The 19,043-nt window shown below is 45.8% G+C and overlaps 1 long non-coding RNA gene across 2 annotated transcripts in view; it reads right to left on the bottom strand.

Annotated features, from left to right (window-relative positions):
* Positions 1 to 14,918, bottom strand: part of LOC109282132 (uncharacterized) — a 123,726-nt gene extending 108,808 nt beyond the window's left edge. Inside the window, exons 1-3 of one of the 2 annotated variants that reach the window (XR_002089010.2) lie at positions 14,818 to 14,918; positions 5,446 to 5,654; positions 2,546 to 3,178 (exon numbers count right to left, since the gene is read on the bottom strand). This is a non-coding gene — a long non-coding RNA (uncharacterized LOC109282132). The remainder of the gene's footprint in view (positions 1 to 2,545; positions 3,179 to 5,445; positions 5,655 to 14,817) is intronic. The other variant, XR_009456471.1, reaches the window with a different exon arrangement.
* Between the last annotated feature and the right edge of the window lie 4,125 nt (positions 14,919 to 19,043).

Below are 19,043 nucleotides of genomic sequence, written 5' to 3'. Positions count from 1 at the left end.
CTCAGGAGATTAGTTAGGGAGGGACTGACTGGTAAAAGCCTTGGAAAGAAGGGAGTCCAGGAACGGTGGGTGTTTCTCAAGGGACTAATCCTGCAGGCACAGAAAAACTGTGCCATCCCAGTACACATAAAAGGGTGCAAAAAAGCAAAGAAACCCTCTTGGTTGAGCAGGGAAATCCAGAAAAGCCTGGAGGGAAAAAAAGAGGCCTACAGACTGTAGAAGCAGGGAGCTGCCACCGAGGAGGAGTATACTTGCTTGGCTCGAGCTTGCAGGGAAACAGTGAGGAGAGCCAAAGCAGAAATGGAGCTTAGGCTGGCAGCAAAAGTTAAGGATAACAAAAAAATCATTCTTTGAGTACATAAGAAGCAAAAAGAAGGTGCAAGGTAACTTAGGGCCCCTTCAGGATGGACTATGGCAACTGGTAACAGATAGGATGGCCAAAGTGGAGCTTCTAAATGATTTCTTTGCATCCATGTTCCTGGACACAAATGCAAATATGCATCCCATTAGGACTTTAGGTAAGCCCAGTATAGATACCAACCCACCAACTGCTTGAGTTGACCTAGTAAAGGAGCACCTGGAGGGGTTGAATGTGTTTAAGTCAACAGGCCCTTATGATCTTCATCCTAGGATACTTAGGGAATTAGCTGGAGTCATAGCAGAGCAGCTGGCACAAACATTTCGGTACTCATGGCATTCAGGAAAGGTCCCAGAGGATTGAAAAAGGGCCAATGTGGTCCCTATTTTCAAGAAGGGGAGGAAGGAGGAACCAGGTAACTATCAGCCAGTTAGTCTCACCTCTATCCTTGTTAAGACCTTTGAGAAAATTGTTAAGGATCACATTTATGGGGAACCAGCAGGTAAAATGATACTAAGGGGCAATCAGCATGGGTTCATAGCAGGCAGATCCTGCCTAACTAACCCCGTTTCCTTTTACTACTGGGTCACAAAATGCTTGGATGAAGGAATAGAGGTAGATGTTATTTACTTAGATTTTAAAAAGGCCTTTGACACAGTGTTGTACCCAGTTCTTATAAATAAACTAAACAGTTGCAATGTAGATTATTACACAGTCTGGTGGGTAGAAAAGTGGCTTATGGGACACAGCCAGAAAGTGGTGGTGGACAGGTTGGTTTCTACCTGGAGAAATGTAGGCCAACAAAGAGGACATCTCGAGTCTCAACTAAGGTGTACTGGAGAGCTTTGCAGGGTGTGAGGACCCAAATAGAAGAAAGTGCTACAGAACAAGACTGAGTTTGTGAAGCGGGGAATTTTCTAATTTCCCCGTAACCCCCACCCTCAGTATCGGCACATATCTATGAGGGCCCTTGTTTTGATAATCATTTTTAAAGCAAAACACCATCAGTAATGAATGATAATAAGAATGCAGACAGCTGCTTCTGATGAGCCTATTTTAGGCTTCGATGTATTCTTCTAGGATTAGATGAAGAATGTGATTAGTAGCTGCCAAAATCAAGGGTAGAAAGAAATAAAACTTTAGATTCCAACAGAAAATGGAGGTGAAATGAAGTGAACTAGCCCAGCTGAGATAATACAGCATACATATTTTCCACACTTATACATAAAACATTGGCTGATTATTGCATTCACATGGCATGCAGATTTCAAAAAATTTAACATAACAAGATGCAACTTGTGAAAACAGAACAGAAGGTCAGGTGTGGAGATATGGTACTGGAAATGACCTTTTAAATGACCTCTGGGGAGCAGGGGGCAAGTACAGCAGAAAACAGGTATTATTTATTTTGTTTATTCTAATCAGGATATGGCCACATGGAGTGTCTTTGGAGTTATAAATGCACTTGCTCATATGATGGGATATAAGCATCTCTTCATTTATTAGTGTCACTGGAAGACTTCAGTGGTTTGGATTCTGTTTTTACCCAGATGACATGGCATTTCCCAATAAATAAAAGAAAACAGCTGAATAATGTGAAATGTCTCAATTATAATCCATAAGCATTAGGTTTTCAAAGACATATTCTGTCTCTTAAAACACTCATGGTGTTTTGAAAGGAAAGAGAAATTCAACAGCATACATTCTGGATGGAGTGGGCGAACATTTGATGAATGAACAGCATACAATGCAGTATTATCCCAAGGAGTGTCTTTCAAGTAAACTACATCTTGAAGCTCACTATGAAGTTAAATCATAGTGGAAATGGAAGAAGGGAGAAATTCAGAGTCAGAGGAGGAAAGATGCAGTTTCAGCTGATGAGAAAGAAATAGCTAGTCAAATGTTTCAGAGAGCTGGTATATCAGAGAAGGAGGCTCCTGAACTAAAAATGGTGAGACTGTTTGAACAGGCAGATGTTGTTATATTGAATAAGGAAAGGAGGGAGAGAGAGGGGAAAAGTTCCTGAAGGAGGCTGGAAGAAATCTGTTAACAGAGGATAAATTTTAATTTGTTTTTAAAATGTTTTACAAATTACAAATTCTGGAGGCCTTTACACAGCTCCCAAAAAGCCTAAGGTGCCAATCAGAAGGAACAAGCCCTGAAGGCCCATTAAGAGAGGTCACTCACCATTTCCAATTAACCATTTCCTGTAGATGAACTGAAGTTGTTCTCTGCTCATGCTTCCTGAGGTCACCAGGGGCAGGCACGGAAGTTGCACTAATGCGGTTTGCATTGGTTGGATCCCAAATATAAAAGGTGTGTCTAGATCTTGAGAGCTGGAGCCAAACAATCTGAATTCTATTTTTCATTTAGTCTTTGAAATTTCTAGGCAATTACTAAATGGTGCTCTTCCACTTTGTGTGATTCTGAGATGTCTGTGCTACTGGATTTCCTGCATTGCCTTTGCCAGCGCACAGAGGTCTCTAAACAAGGAATTACTTTCACAGTTGTTGCCAGGTCCCCTTGTTTCCCCCGAGTCCCTGTGATTGGATTCATTAGGAACATCCTTTGTGGACCGTTGTTTTCAGTGAATGACAGTTGAGAAAACAGAGCTGTTCCTTTACTTCTGCCAAGTTTGACTTCAGTGGTCCACTTTGCATACAGGTGCCTTCCCTCCACCTCTTGTCATTACTTGTCAGTAGTATTATCTCTAGATAACTGTCCTGGAATTCAGGGAGCAGCTTGAACCCTCTGCCATAATGGTATTTGGCACGCAGTTACCATCACCTTTTCCACTACTGTTGACTTCATGGTTATTTGCTGTAGACAACAAAGTGTGGATATGGTTTGACATGATATGCTGTAATAAGCTGCTGCCCTTAACTTTTGTTGGTGTATATCTCGAATCCAGTAATGCTACCCATGGGTCTTTCTCTCACTCTAGTTACCTTTTTATAGTAATGCCCTAGCCATCTTGACAGCTTTTTGCTTTGCTATTAGCCAGGCCGTGGTGGAAAGAGAGTATAATATGTTTAAATTCTGCAGATGTAGCAAATTGTGCAGATTCTCAAACGGCAGGGTGAGGTTCATTAGTCTTTGAAATGTTGTGTGTTTGAAATTCCCTGATGGGAAAACAGTGCTTTATGGTTTTCAGTGAGATAGGCTGCAGTTGTTGTACCTTAAGAATCTATTTCTCAATAATCCAAGTGGTAATTAATGATCACAAAATTGTACTTGAATTCCTGATATGCAAAAATCCATGAGACCCTGAGAATTTCCAATTTTCACAGATCTCCCCACGTTCACTGCTTATACTTTGTAATAACCTGCAGTGAGGAAGTTGTTTGCAATTCATAATAACAACAAACCTCATTGGTCATGCAAATTTTATAAACAGAGTTCCATGTACAGGCAAACTTTGTATTCACTCTTTACTAATGTGTAGTCAAAATGTTCTCAAACTAGCCTGAAAGAAACAATGCAAAGCACTGAAATCATAGAAAAGCACCAATAATTGATGGGTGTTACTAATTAATGTAACATCTGGCCACATGACAAACCTGAGAAGTGGTCAACCTGAGTAACTGCTGCATAATGAGTTAAAGTATTAAGGGGCAGTTCCTTAAGTTGCTATACTTCTCCCTCATCTATACCTCCTGAAGAAGGCAGTATATTTTTGTCTGAGTAAAGACTGCAGGTTATTGATATTATTCCTTCACTGAGCAATAATATCATGCAATTGAAGAATGAGCTACAGTATTACAGAAAATACTGCGTGAATGTGTTTTCTTGGCAGGGAGTAGCAGTGTTAACAGAAGCTTTTCTCATTACCGTGTTCAGCCTGTAATCTGGTTGTCCTTCTCAGGTTCCATGAGATAAGGATAATGGAGTTTCTAATGGCATTAGTCATTCTTTTTATATTCAAAGAACTTTTGACCAGTAAAAAGCATGAAAATAAACAAGACCTGGTAGAGATAAGCAGTAGGTAATAATTTTCCATACAATTGTTCTGTGCATATTTGTGCTGAAAATGTTGCTATAAGAAAGAACTATAATCAAACAACAAATAAAAGAACAGAAAATAAGCACAATGGTTTCTTAAACCTTAGAATCTACAACTCATACATTGTGAGACGAAGAGGTGTGACAGCAGTCATTACCTCAATCCTATGGACTGAATTACTTGTAGTAATACATTTCATTTGTGTCTCATTTCAGTGGTTCCACAGTATACGGGGAAGAGTAGAATAGGACTTTAAGTCCTAAAGCATGAAGAGATGTATACATAAATGAAAAGGCAAAGCAAAAGCAATATTTTTATTATACATAGAGAGTTATGAAAACCCAATGGTGTGGTCACATCAACACTATCCAGTTCAACATAATCGTGAAAAGTAGGCCATTCAGCCAGGAAATGTGGGCACATATTTGTACTACCTTCTCCCAAATGCCTTCTATTATTTCATATATTTATGTTCAGCCTTACCTTTTTTTCATCACCCATCATATGTCTAGCTACCATAATCAAATACAAGCTTTGTTCAGAGTAAGAGGATGGTTTTAAATTTCAAAATAGAAATTCTGGAAGCATCTGCCCCACTTGCATATCTAGATCTTCAGGCAAACACCATTCACATCACTTATGGTCATAGTGCTTGAATGCCTTATGGAAGCATTCTGGTTATCTTATACTTTGAGTCGTTCTGTCTTTAGTTCCCTCTCACATGGTAGAAACAATGAAGAGGGGGTTGGGGTTTGTTTGGTTGCTTGCTTATATAATTGATAAAAAACAGAAATCAAATCATACAGCGCCATTGGGGCCCTGAGAGCTTCTGCAACATAAAAATTGCATTATTGTTGTTGTCTGAAAAATACTACCTCCAGCACTATAGCATGACACATAGTCAATATTGGCTCAGAGGGAAGAATGACACCTACTGAATTAAGAACACCATGTCTTCCAGACCCTCAGTGTTCCTTACAGCTTTTGTATTCAAGTATGCATCCAGTCCAGCCCTACTTAGTCTCTCTAATATGAGCAGATCACACCAACAAGTGAAATTCAGATTAATCTCATCATTACTCACTTGGAGGTGATTGAGTATATTGATGGTATTCCTTGCGTCCGATCAGGGTGCACCAATTTGCAGAGATCATCTAACAAAAGCAGATGGATCGTTTTCTGTCTCATTCCTTTCTCCTATTTCCCGTGTATTTCCAGACATCTTCATATAAATGTCCCAGATTCTTAACTCTTGGAACAATGGTATTTTCCAGACTGTTAGCAGGATGTATACTTAAGAGGATATAACAGAGAGAGAGACAGAGAGAGCACCTAATAATAGTCATGTTTGGAACAAAGTTAATTTATTATAAAAAAAGCAGTCCATAATGGATGCCTGCCTACTGAGGTCATTATTTGATATACTTACTGACCTGGAAGAATTTCAGCTTATTTTACATATGGAGGACTAATTAATGAGAAAGATATATCCTTGCCTCTAGAATTTACGCTATCTCTAGATCAAAGTCAACCTTACAGTAATAGGCTTGTCACTTCTCAGATGTTGTAACCCAGGTTAAAATTGCTGAGCTGCTGTATGGTGATATGGTATCAGATATGCATAGATTGTGATGTCAGTGAGCCTGGCTTTCTCTGTTTAAAACTCTAAATTCTCTGATAAAAATCCAAAATTCTCTGATTGAACACTCCAAAATCCGTGTTCTTCTGCAATTAAAATGAAACGTGTATAGGTATCAGCTGAACACAATATTTTATTGATATATTTACAATTTTAAAGCAGTTTGGAAGCCCATCAGTGCCTCAATCATTATAATAAAATAAATTTTAAATGCATATATATTTTGGTGTTTGATTTTGTTTTGTCTTTCCTCATGGAAAATCAGAGGTTCCCCTTCACCTTCACTCACCAAGATGTGGGTTCAGCTGCAGCTGTCCCCCCTGCTGTTGGGTGGTGCTGAGCAGCCCTGATATACTGGTGTCCTGCCCATGCCATTGCCCCTCACTCCCAAGTCACAGCGCTCCCCATCTCTGCCAGTTCCCCTCACTCCCAACCCCCATCCCACAGCCATGCCGGTGTCTCTCACTCCCAACCTGCAGCCCTCTACCCCCACACCAGCCTTGCTTGAGGGGGTCCCCAGCTGCCAGGGTTATGGGACCCAATGGCTGCTGCAGCCAGAGTGGAGAATGGAGTCCTCTCCCCCACCACCCCACCTGCAGGTGGCATAGCCGCAGCAGCCGGGCAGAATGTGTGGAGGGCAGGGGAGGATGCAGGATGCCCACTGCAGGGCTTGGGGCTCTCTGCCCTGCTGTCCTCCCCCGGGGCCCTCTATGGGGGGAGGACTAGGTGGGGAAGCTCAGTATTGCTGCCACCGCTGCCAGGAGCCCTGCACCAGCCAGATTGCCATGGCAAGGCACCCCCTGTCTGCCCCCGCACTACTGTCGGGCAGGCAGGGGAGGTCTCGCCTTGGCAGTGCAGTTGATGTGGGGCTCCAGTGGTGGTGGCAGTGGCACTGAGCCTCCCTGCCCCGCTCTACCCTCCTGTATCCTCCCCTACCCCACGCATGTATCTTTGGGAAGGGGGCACATGCCCTCCTATGTACCCCTCCCACCACTCTGGATGAGCCGCACATGGCTCCATCCCATTCCCCCATCCAGGCCCCATAGCCACACATTCCCACCCTGGCTCAGGGCCCTGGGCACTGCCCTGGCTGGGCAGAACCTCCAGCCTCAGACACTAGCCCTGCCCCACTCCCTCAACCTCACCGTGGCCTCCTCAATCTACCCCACCCCCTCATCACCTATGACCTCCCTCACTCATTGCCTATGCCCTCTTCCCCCCGCCCCCTAGACTTACCTGCTGGCAGCTGAGGAAGCTGCTCTCCACCACTGCCTGGCTGTATTGCTGGCCACATGCATGTGTGCCCACACGCACATGCATGTGGTGTCCCCTGTGTCCCACTCCCCCCAGCCCCAAACTACCCCTTGCAGGCTGGAACTCTGACAACCTGCAAGTGGAAACCCATGCACTTTTCTCCTTCAAAGAAAATCCATATTTTTCCACAGCAAAAAGAAAATCTCTGGTGATTTGATGCAGCAGAGCGGAGTGATGTTAGCATGCCAGAGTTATGTTGGCAAGTAAAGAGACCTAAACTGAAACTGGAAATCAAGATTGTTACAGGAAGCAGGCAAGATCCAATTGAGACCATTGTGTAAATTTCAGGATGGGTGGCAAGACACGCTACCTGATGAAGTAAGTTTTAGGATGGTATCAACTTTGATTTTTCTCAAGCCACATAGTTTCATAGTTGGTAAGGTCAGAAGGGACCTGAGCAGATCATCAAGTCCAACCCCCTGCCATGGGCAGGAAAGAGTACTGGCATCAAATGACCCTGGCTAGGTGATTATCTAGCCTTCTTTCCGAAGACCCCCAGGATAGGAGTGAGCACCACTTCCCTTGGAAGTTGGTTCCAGATCCTAGCCGCCCTGACTGTGAAGTAGTGCCTTCTGATGTCTAGCCTGAATCTACTCTCTGTCAACTTATGGCCATTATTACTTGTTACTCCCAGTAGTGCTCGGGGGAACAGGGACTCTCCCATTGCCTGCTGGTCTCCCTTGGCAAGTTTATAGATGGCCACCAGATCCCCCTTCAGCCTTCTCTTGTGGAGGCTGAACAGGTTCAGGTCCTGTAGCCTCTCCTCGTAGGGCCTGCCTTGCTGCCTCCTGATCATGCGGGTGGCCCTCCTCTGGACTCTCTCCATGTTGTCCACATCCATCCTGAAGTGCGGCACCCAGAACTCGACACAGTACTCCAACTGCAGCCTGACCAGTGTCGCATATAGGGGGAGGATCACCTCCTTGGACCGGCTCGTGATGCATCTGTGGATGCATGACAAGGTGCGGTTGGCATTCCTGAATGCATCCCCACATTGGTGGCCCATGTTCATCTTGGAGTCTATAATGACTCCAAGATCCTTTTCTGCCTCTGTGCTGACAAGAAGGGAGTTCCCCAGCCTGTAGGTATGCTGCTGGTTCTTTTTCCCTAGGTGCAGTACCCTGCACTTGTCAGTATTGAATCCCATCTTATTCTCATCTGCCCACCCCTGTAACCTGTCCAGATCCAATTGCAGCCTGTCCCTCCCTTCTAGCATGCCCACTTCCCCCCACATCTTGGTGTCATCTGCGAATTTGAACAAGGTGCTTTTCACCCCCTCATCCAAGTTGCTGATGAAGATGTTGAACAGTGTAGGCCCGAGGACTGAGCCCTGGGGGACCCCACTGCCCACATCCCTCCGGGTCAAAAATGACCCGTCCACAACCACTCTCTGGGTGCAGCCCTCCATGCATAACATTCCTCCTAGGAATTTTGACATGATGCACACTGCCTAATCTCTCTCCTCATTTGGAGGAACCAAGGGAACCATCAAATGGCAGCTGAGGAAATGAAATGGCTATTAAGGGCAAAGCCAAAAATCTGAATCTGAATTCTGAAGGATGAAATTGACAGATATTTCCTTTCCCTGCAGGACCAGGCACCGAAGGAAGAAGCAGCCCAGGGAATGCCCTCCGCAGCAGAGTGGCAGACGGTCACAGCCAGGACCGGAGCAGCTCACAGAGAATCGGTACCAGCTTCTCCAGTTCAACTGGAGAACAGGTACGAGGGCCCTGGCGACCCTGCAGGAGATGGAAGGAGAGGAGGAAACCCTTGGGCAGGAAGAAACACCACATTCTTCACAATCCGATCAGATCAAGAGATCCAAGAGGACCCAGAGGAGGAGGCGACGAGTACTCGTCATAGGTGACTCCATCCTGAGAGGCATGGAAGGGCCCATCTGTCACCAGGACCCCTCAGCACGAGAGGTATGCTGCCTCCCTGGAGCAAAGATTCGGGATGTGACGGAAGTAATCCAGGCCAGGATCAAGCCCACCGATTACTACCACATGGTCCTAGTCCATGTGGGTACTAATGATGCGGCCAGGAGAACCCCCGATCACCTGATGGCGGACTACAGTGCTCTGGGCGGTGTGCTGAAGGAGTTCGGTGCACAGGTGGTATTCTCTTCCATCCTACCACTGAACGGAAGCGAAAGACGGCATGAGAACTGCATCCAAGAGACCAAATGGCGGCTTTGGCAGTGGTGTCTCGAGGCAGGCTTCGGCTTCATGGACAACGACCCGCACATCACAACGAGGGACATGCTCAGCTGGGATGGGCTTCACCTGTCCCCCAAAGGTAAGCGTGTGTTTTCTTCTAGGTTGGCAGATCTCCTCCAGTGGGCTTTAAACTAGGCTCATCGGGGGGAGGGGAAGATGAGGGCGGGGGAAGCTGTGGACCACCAAACCATGTGGCACCCACAAGGACAGCCCAGCCTGAAGAAAGAGAGCTTTGGGAACCTGAAAGCCATGGGGAGGCCAGCACTACGGCACAGGTAAGAAATGAGAAGGTAAGAATCAAAGGGCCCCTTGGGACTCGGAGTGGGGGGGCAGCAAAGGCACCAGTCGCAGGGCTCAAGTGCCTATATACTAATGCTAGGAGCATGGGAAACAAGCAGGATGAACTAGCGCTCCTGCTTGCACTAAACACCTATGACTTAGTGGGGCTAACGGAAACCTGGTGGGATTCATCCCATGACTGGGCGGTACATATTGAGGGCTATAGATTGTACAGAAAGGACAGGGTGGGGAAGAAAGGGGGAGGGGTTGCGCTCTATGTCAATGAGCAATATACTTTGACCCTCATCAAGACGGAATCGAAGGAGGAGAAAGTAGAAGGATTGTAGGTTAGGCTACATGGGAGGCAAGGAGAAAGGGATTTGGTGGTAGGGTTCTGCTACAGATCCCCACACCAAGGGGAAGAAAGAGATTCAGGGCTCCTGAGGCAACTCTCGGAGACCATAAAAGCTAAAGAGGCGGTAGTCATGGGGGACCTAAACTACCCGGACATCTGCTGGGAGTCACAGACAGCAAAGTCCCACCGCTCACGCAGGTTTCTAACCTGTGTACAGGACCTCCACCTGACACAGGAGGTACACGGTCCCACTAGGGGGAATGCCATACTGGATCTGGTATTGGCAACGGGAGATGACATGGTAGCAGACCTCCAGATCGGTAGCCATCTGGGGGACAGTGATCACCTAATAATAGAATACACCATAAGACGTCAAGGGGGTAAGGTAACTAGTAGGGTGAAAGTGCTAGACTTTAGGAAAGCTGATTTCAATTAACTCAGGGGATTAGTCAAGGACGCACTGCAGAGTAGGAGATTTGAAGAAATGGAAGCCCAAGAAGGGTGGCTGTGCCTTAGGGAAACGATCCTTCAGGCACAAAGCAAGATGATCCCCGAGCAAGGCAAAAGAGGGAAAGGAGCCAGGAGGCTTCCCTGGCTGACCAGAGAAATCCAGGGCAGCCTAAGGGACAAAAGGGGAGCACATAAAAAGTGGAAACAGGGAGAGATCACCAAAGATGAATATACCTCCTCTGCTTGTGCTTGTAGGGAGGCAGTTAGACGGGCCAAAGCTACCATGGAGCTGAGGATGGCAACCCAAGTAAAAGACAACAAGAAATTGTTTTTTAGATACATAGGGAGTAAAAGGAAGGCCCAGGGAGGAATAGGACCCCTGCTAAATGGGCAGAAACAATTGGTGACGGACAGGGGGGACAAGGCTGAACTCCTCAACGAGTTCTTTGCCTCAGTGTTCCTAAGTGAGGGGCATGACAAGTCTCTCACTGGGGTTGTAGAGAGGCAGCAGCAAGGCACCAGACTTCCGTGCGTAGACCCTGAGGTGGTGCAGAGTCACTTGGAAGAACTGAATGCCTTTAAGTCGGCAGGCCCGGATGAGCTCCATCCGAGGGTGCTGAAGGCACTGGCCGACATCATTGCAGAGCCACTGGCGGGAATATTTGAAAGCTCGTGGCGCACGGGCCAAGTCCCGGAGGACTGGAAAAGGGCCAACGTGGTCCCCATTTTCAAAAAGGGGAGGAAGGAGGACCTGGGCAACTATAGGCCAGTCAGTCTCACCTCCATCCTTGGCAAAGTCTTTGAAAAAATTATCAAGGCTCACATTTGTGAGAGCCCGGCAGGGCAAATTATGCTGAGGGGAAATCAGCACGGGTTCGTGGCAGGCAGATCGTGCCTGACCAATCTAGTCTCTTTTTATGACCAGGTTACGAAATGCCTGGACACAGGAGGAGGGGTGGATGTCGTATACTTAGACTTCAGGAAGGCCTTCAATACGGTATCCCACCCCATACTGGTGAACAAGTTAAGAGGCTGTGACTTGGATGACTACACAGTCCGGTGGGTGGCGAATTGGCTGGAGGGTCGCACCCAGAGTCGTGGTGGATGGGTCGGTTTAGACCTGGAAGGGTGTGGGCAGTGGGGTCCCGCAGGGCTCGGTCCTTGGACCGATACTCTTTAATGTCTTCATCAGTGACTTGGACAAGGGAGTGAAATGTACTCTGTCCAAGTTTGCAGATGACACAAAGCTATGGGGAGATGTGGACACGCTGGAGGGCAGGGAACAGCTGCAAGCAGATCTGGACAGGTTGGACAAGTGGGCAGAAAACAACAGAATGCAGTTCAACAAGGAGAAATGCAAAGTGCTGCACCTGGGGAGGAAAAATGTCCAGCACACCTACAGCCTAGGGAATGACCTGCTGGGTGGCACAGAAGTGGAAAGGGATCTTGGAGTCCTAGTGGACTCCAAGATGAACATGAGTCGGCAGCGTGATGAAGCCATCAAAAAAGCCAATGGCACTTTATCGTGCATCAGCAGATGCATGACGAATAGGTCCAAGGAGGTGATACTTCCCCTCTATCGGGCGCTGGTCAGACCGCAGTTGGAGTACTGCGTGCAGTTCTGGGCACTGCAATTCAAGGGGGATGCAGATAACCTGGAGAGGGTCCAGAGAAGGGCCACTCGTATGGTTAAGGGCCTACAGACCAAGCCCTAAGAGGAGAGACTAGAGAAACTGGACCTTTTCAGCCTCCGCAAGAGAAGGTTGAGAGGTGACCTTGTGGCTGCCTTTAAGTTCATCACGGGGGCACAGAAGGGAATTGGTGAGTATTTATTCACCAAGGCGCCCCCGGGGGTTACAAGAAACAATGGCCACAAGCTAGCAGAGAGCAGATTTAGATTGGACATTAGGAAGAACTTCTTCACAGTTCAAGTGGCCAAGGTCTGGAACGGGCTCCCAAGGGAGGTGGTGCTCTCCCCTACCCTGGGGGTCTTCAAGAGGAGGTTAGATGAGTATCTAGCTGGGGTCATCTAGACCCAGCACTCTTTCCTGCTTATGCAGGGGGTCGGACTCGATGATCTATTGAGGTCCCTTCCGACCCTAACATCTATGAATCTATGAATCCAAAGCTCGGAGTACAGTATTTCCATTGTGCACCACAGACCAAAATTAGCATCAGTAACATGAGACTTTAGTAGGACTTTCCTATTCATGATGATAATTTTCATGTCAGTTAGTACAGAGCTTTGATTCAGAATATCCTACCTGCCTTTGCTTTTTGGATCTTTCTGTTCATAAGTAGAAAATGCACGAATGATTTGTATTAGGATACACATATATTTAACATGGCACATTCCTGCACCCCATTATGAATGTCTCTTTCTCTCTGTCACTATGGAGGACATGATGATGATGACAGGGATTCATCTGCTCCTCAGAAAAATTTCAAAGAAGACCTATTTCAGTTTCAGAGGGAATGTCTGTGAACCAGATGTTGAGCACCCCTGATCCAGAGGAATGATGAAAACAATGGAATGGACAGTTGTGGGCACTTCCCGACTCTTGGAATATTGCCATTCCCCTATAGCCCATATCATGGCAGAAAGGTCCCTTGATAGAAACCAGCCTTTGTGGGGTAGGTAGGTATTTTGGAAGTTGGTTTTTGGTTTTGGTTTTTCTGTGTGTGTTTCCTAGGCCAATTGCACCACCTAGCTGTAAACACTTGATTTGCTCTTTAATTTCAAAATACAACCTATAAAACTGTTAGCTAGCTAGACTAGAGCAAAGCATGGGAGTGGTGGCTGCTGTACAAGCTCTACAAATATACTTCTAATCTGGTTTACTGTTTCTCCTGTTCTTCCAGTCCTGGGCCACACTAGTTGAGTTGTTTACTGTAGCCTCCTTGACAAGCTGCTGTTTATCATGTGGTTTTGTTGTTATAGAGTTGCTTGGGAGTTCTCAGTAATGCCTGCTGATTTAGCATCATAGGGTTGCTCATTAGAGCTCAGCTATCTACATTAGTTAATAATTATAGGATTTCTCCTGTGTTCTGAGCTACTAACTTTGCTATTTTTTTTTTCTGCTAATAAGGAAAGGGCACTGAATTCTGTTAGGAATTGATAGCAGAATTACATGGACTTTTAAAACTGAACAGCATAAGAATTAAAGATGAAAAATCAGCTCTTGAAAGGGAGAGGGATAATTAAACAAGTAGAAGTTGGTGCTTGTTTTTTGCTGAAAACTGGACTTTCAGGAAGATAGAATTGACCTTTGAATCTAGTGATTTTTTTTTTCTCAGCCAGAAGAATAAGGTAAGAAACTTAAAAGATGTCAAAATGCTTCGTTTCAATAGTTTCTATTGAAAAAAACCCTCACCTACGTTTAAAAGAAGAAGGTTTAAAAAGGTGTAATTGAAACAAAATTGAAACAAAACATCTTGTTTCAGGTCAAATGAAACATTTCTAGCTTGACCTCAAATGAAAGTTCATTTTTTTCCATTTTGAAAAATAGAACAAATAAGGGCCTTGTTACATGGTAACTTTGGGCAGCTCCTGGAGCTATTAACACCTGGATTGTCTGCACATTAGCACCTGCAACTAGTTTTAAGCATTTGTTATATGGCTCGCAGTTACGCCACTCCAGGACAGCAGGATTATCTCTCATCCATGTTACCCAGATCGTGTTAAACTAAGGTGTATCTACTGTCTTATAGATTCATAGATGTTAGGCTACACCTACTAAACTACTCTAGGCTACACCTTGGTGAAAACATCCCCCTCCCCCCCATCCCCTGATGGCCTGGATTAGGCCCACTGCCCCCTCCCCCCCAGCACCCCAGATCCTTATTCACTGCTGCCCCTGTCCCTTCCCCACCTGCCCTCCCCCCTCTCTTCCCGTTAGGCTGCCTGCACTGTCTGTCTTGGGGAGCAGCCCCCACAACTGCCAGTGCTGTTCTCTGGGCCAAATTCAGCTCAGAGAAGAGCAGAAGCCTAGAAGCCCAGCAGTAGTGGTGGTAGTGTCCGTGGCAGGGGATAGGCAGGAAGGTTAACCATTTTCTGTCTGCTCCCCAGGACAGACAGCATGGCCAGCCACAAGTAAGTGGCAAGGGAGGGAAGTGGGGAGGAGCCCCAAAGATGGACTGGAACCAGGGGAGCCCCAAAGGGCAGGGGGGAAGCCTAGAATAGGATGGGGGAATTCTTACCTTGCAAGTCTTCCAGGCCCCTGCTGGCCTGAACATGTGACTGCCTCCAAACTCAAGCTAGCACTGCCACTTGGCTGCGTGGTTCACAGTGTAATGTGTAACAAGCCTCTCACTCTTATTTCAGTTTGACCCAAACCAAATATTTTTCTCAATTTTACACTTTAGCCAATGAAACAATAATTCATTATTTCCTCATTTCCGCTAAGGAGGATGGAGACTATGCATTTCACTGGAATGAGCTTTCATTGCACATAATGCACTTCCCAGATATCAGTTATATGAGGAGTAGAAATTGACATTTATAAAATGGGTATTTCTTGAACTGAGTACACTTCAAGATATAACCCCTGGATACAGTGCAAAACAGCAGCCATACTCATGAGAGATCTTTAGAAGTGAATGAACACTGTGCCAAGGGGACGTTTTTGCGTTTGGTGGAAGAATGAAAACTTAATGTTTTGTTTCATGTGAATACATTTCTGGTGGAAAGTCAGAGAAATCCCTGCAAAAAAAGATGAAATTGCATGCTTAAGAAAGTAGTTTGCCTTTCTCCTTTTTAAAGGTGACATTTCAGGCATGTCATTTTCGTTGTCTTATTGTGGATGATGGTAAGGGATTTACTTCACTCACAGAGAAAAATCATTTTGAGAGAGACCTATAAACAAAAGGACCTTTTCTCTCTGTATCACCATCAAAGTCATTGCTGAGGGTTCAAATGACAGCTTGAACACAGTTAGACATGAGCTTTTTCACTGTCACTGTGGAACTTAACTCCCTCACACCATTCTGTCATTTGAGGACTCGGCATGCTTATTTCAGGATATAGTGGAAGTGGAAGAAAGAAAGATTGTGGGACCTCCTATCTTCATGCTTCAGGCTTAGAAAATGATTGTCAAAAATGTCAGGAAGGCAGTCTTTCCCCTCCTCCCCACTCGCATCCTGTTTTAGTAGAGATCAGTCATGCAGCATTGTAACAGGGCCCCTACCCCATTACTAGAATGAGAAGAAGATCGAGGCACTCCTGGCCCTTTTCCTCTACTGCAACTTGTTCCCTTCCCCCTTTCCTCTCTTAGCTTTGTGCATGTGCTGATTCATCCTTTCACTGGATTGCAGTCCCTTCCCCTGGATTAATTTTTCTGTGGTTCTGATTATCTCCCTTCCCTGATACTTCCTTCTACTTTGTCTCTGTGTGCCTTCTACTTGCACCCTGTAGTAATGCCAGAGGCAAATGCACAGGAAGAGGAGTCAGAAACAAGATTCCTACCATGTCCAGGTGTAGGCAAAGCTTGATGACCCAGGGGGTGGAAGTAGAGGGGTCAGATGATCCAAAGTGCTCTTCATAAGACCAGGCCTTATGTCTGGAAGGGGTAGTCTGGATGTGGAAGCCACCAGGGACCGAACGTTTCTTGAGAGGGATGAGGACCAGGGTCCAGGCTACAGCAAGAGAACTCAGGAGGAAGCTCTGAGCAAAGAGAAGCTGAGGATCTGCACAGGAAGCAAGTTAAATACCCAAGTACTTTCTGGGTTTTTTTTCCTTCTGCTTGGAGCCTGCCATCAAGGGGTGTGGTGACATCAAGACATGGCAGGAGAGAATACTGAACGAGGGGGAGAGACCAGAGGGTGTAGGCGCTAGGAGGCCTCTAGAGGCCGGTACTCTGTAGTGTAGCAGCACTCATAACCAGCCTACAAGCATACAGGGAGAGTTGTAGACAAAAAGATCTCCATTAAACAGGCTGAATTTGAAATATTTTGTTTTGATTTTATGAAATGAGCCCAAATGTTCCAGTTTAAATCATTTCAACATTATACAATTTATCCTATTTTCTAATGAGTGTTGTAGTTTGGGAACCTAATTAGTCCATTCTCCCTTCACGGTTAAGTTTCCATCCCATAATACATCTCCCATAATGCACCCCAAGCCATGTGACTTAGATGAAGCACCATGCAGCTCACTGCCTTATAAGCAGGGATCTGGGTTTTCTGTCTGCCATGGAAGAATGCAAAAAAACACAGATTTTTTTCTCATTTTCAGGAGAAAAACATGGTTTGCTGCCTTGCCCCCCAGATTTGTGCACAGGGTAGGGGCAGATGCAGGCTGCCTGCTGTGGCCATGGGGTTTCCTGTCCTGCTGCCCTCCAGCCGGGTCCTCCATGGCCCAGCAGGTGGGACCCAGTATGGCAGACCGGGGCAGGGTGGGACAGTTCGGTGCTGCTGCTGGGAGCCTCGTGCTACTATGGTGAGGCTCCCCACATCCACCTGGCAGGGGTGGTGGCACAGAGTTGTGTTCCCTGCTTCTACTGGGGACCTGGGTCCCTGGCCTCGTAGCCCTGGCAGCTGGGCTGGGGGAAGCAGGAGGCTGCAGGTGGGGAGTGAGGGGCTCTGGCAGGGTCGGGGGATTGTGGGTCAGGAGTGAGGAGCAATGGCATATCAAGACTGCTGAGCGCCACCAAGCAGAGGTGGGGGCAGCTACAGCTGGACCTGCCTCCTGGTGAGTGAAGGGAGCAAGGGGAGCTCTGATTTTCTATGATAAACCCAAAAATCAAACGCCAAAATGTATAGGTATTTAGAATTTATTTTATTATAGTGATTGAGGCACTGGTAAACTTCCAAATTGCTTTAAGATTTGTAAATATATCAATAGAACATTGTGTTCATTTGATACCTCTCTCTCTCTCTCTCTCATATATGTGTGTGTGTGTGTGTGTGTGTATATGTGTGTGTGTGTGTGTGTGTGTGTGTGTGTGTATATATATATATATATATATATATATATATATTAGTGGTGTTTCATTTTAATCATGGAAAAACACAGCTTTGGGGGGGGGGTTTCATCAGAGAATTTGCAATTTTTAAACAGAGAAAAAGAGGATCCCTGCTTATAAGAGAGGCTGTCTGCCAGAAAGTCCAGTTGGTAGGTGAAAATGGCAGATGTTTATTCAAATAAAACATCTTGGGTCTCTTAAAAATTAAAACAGTCCATTTTTAATCAAACTGATCTGAAAGTAAAAATTCTCTTTTGACTTTTTTCCCCAATAGAAAATCGAAAACATTTTGCCAAAACCATTTCTCTACAGAAATCTTTGGGGATTTCCTGGCTAGTTTAAGGGATGGAGGACATGAAAAGCCAGCAGAAGGACTCACTGGAGGTGGGGAGACTTTGTGTCTAGATTTGTGTGGCCAGTGGCACAGCTAGGGTAGGGCAAATAGGGCAACTGCCCAGGAAGGGTGGGGAGGCAAAATAAAAGCAGCTGCTGCCAGCAGCCACGTGATCATGATTGTGTGACAACCAGAAGTAGACATTGCTGCTTTGCCCCAGCTGCAACCCTGCACTACTATGTGGGCCTCTCCAGTCTCACTGGAATCAAATACTGCAATGACCCTGTCCTTCCCCAAGCTGCTTAGTGTTGAGCTCTGTACAGGCATCCAAGGAGGGGGTACTTGGCTATTACAGTTGCTTTGGTTGGGGTGGAAGAGGCAGCCAAGCCCCAGCTTGGGAAGGAGAAACTGCCATCTTCACGCCCGGGAGCAGAAATCTGGAAGACACCATCCATGCTCTTCCTAACAGGGATAGGGCACTCCCCTGACCCTTAAATGTGATCTGTGCCTAAAGTTTAGCTGTGTTAAGCAGTAGTTCAGCTTAGCCGCTTGCTGGATCCCATCATCTAAAGCAAAATTCAGATTGTAGGCTCTTTGAAATAGGGAATGGATCTTTTTTGTGTCTGTTATGCCTCCGATGATACTAAATACTGGAAACCTTATTTGTCACAATTTGGCTGCCTGCTTTCCTCTCCCTCTGACATCTTATTGTATTTCTAATGTGCCAAACACCATAGCACATTTGGGCTTAATCAGAAATCTGAAGCCAGCCTGTCATGCTCTTTCCTGCTTCCAGCTCTTCCAGAAAAGCAAGAAGAGCTCTCCAGCAAGTCTAGGGTTTCACCCATGACCCTGAGTGAAATCAAGAATAACTGAAATTCCACAGAATTGAGAAGGGAAAAGGCTTTAAAGTAATGCTGAAGTGATGTTGTAGCCATGCTTTAAAGTAAGTTACTTGAACATTTTTAAGCCTCCAAAAAGGATTTGGTTCAAGTTCAGGGCAAAGTTTGGAGTAGGATTAACCAAACCAGTTCACTCATCCCCAACTTCAGCGTGACTTGCATCTTTCAAAGTAAATAATTCACTGAAGCTAATGAGTAGATGGTGAAATCTCCAGCATTAAAATTTCT

The sequence above is a fragment of the Alligator mississippiensis genome, chromosome 1 (assembly GCF_030867095.1).
Source record: "Alligator mississippiensis isolate rAllMis1 chromosome 1, rAllMis1, whole genome shotgun sequence".
In the NCBI taxonomy this organism is placed as follows: Eukaryota; Metazoa; Chordata; order Crocodylia; family Alligatoridae; genus Alligator; species Alligator mississippiensis.
The sequence above is the reverse complement of the archived record's forward strand: the minus strand, read 5'-3'. Positions and strand labels throughout refer to the sequence as shown.